Source organism: Heterocephalus glaber, unplaced genomic scaffold (genome assembly GCF_053883595.1).
Source record: "Heterocephalus glaber isolate CG9 unplaced genomic scaffold, H.glaber_assembly_v1.0 deba00000122, whole genome shotgun sequence".
Lineage (NCBI taxonomy): Eukaryota > Metazoa > Chordata > Mammalia > Rodentia > Bathyergidae > Heterocephalus > Heterocephalus glaber.
Window position 1 is genome coordinate 74,430,013 of NW_028258138.1, and position 1,076 is coordinate 74,431,088.

Here is a 1,076-nt window from a genome sequence, read left to right on the forward strand (position 1 = left end):
ACGACGTCACAGAGCCTGGCTCCCGCGTCACTCGCGGAGGAGTCAGCGGTGGGGAAGGAGGCAAACTGCTGGGCTTTGCCAGGGGGCCAAGTGGCCGGCGGCGGCCGCGGCGTGGGTGGGGGTGTTAGGAACCCTGGGGAGATGTGTTGCCGTTTGCAGCGGACTTTGTGGGTTTAGACGGCTGAAGCAGGAGCTTAAAGTGATCCTTTGGCTGATGACATGAGGCAGGTGAGGGAAAGCCCTTGGGGACAATTAGTAGCAAATCCTATTTGCAGTGCTTTTTTTGGTTTGTACTGAGACCTGTTCTAAGTGTGTTCCGTATATTAACTCATTTCATCCTGACAGTCACCCCAAGGAGGCAAATACTGTGATCTCCATTTTTACGGATGAGAGGACTGTGCACAGAGCATTAAGTACTGTAACTTGATCAGCGGATGAGAGGACTGGAACCCAGGTGGCCTTTCTACATTCCTCACTCTTAACCTCTCTCATGCCAAGAAAGGAAGGTGGGGTTAGACGGTGTAGGAAGAGAGCCCGAGATACCTGGGGCACAGGGAGAGAAGGAAAATGCCCCGTAGAAAGTGGCACTGCCAGGCTGCTTTTACAAACATAATGGTCTCCATGTCAGTACACCTGGAGGTGGGCGTTACGTTTGTTTTAGGAATGGGAAACAGGTTCAAAACTTGCCTGTTGTCATACAGCTGGCAGGAGGGCCAAATGTGATCCCACCTCTTCTGATTTCAAGATTGTTTTGTTTTAAGCTCCCAGGGAGGCAAGAAAAGCCTCATCTTGCTCTCTTTCCCTTTTTGTCACTTCACACTCATTTTTAAGGTGCTCACCACAACTTCCAGTCTTTCAGTCCACTTATACAGCAGTGTGCATTATCTAAATGTGTTTACCCAGGGCCTTCAGAGGTTGCTGTAGTTGGGAGATGAAGGCTGTTGCCTCTCCTTAAAGCAATTTCAAGCATCAGTGAGCAAGTAGGGGAGCTGGGTTTTGGTTAGGTATGCAGAAGGCTTTTCACAGCCTACTCCATTTGTAGAGGGCCTGCCCTGCTGGCGTTTGTTAAAGTCCTG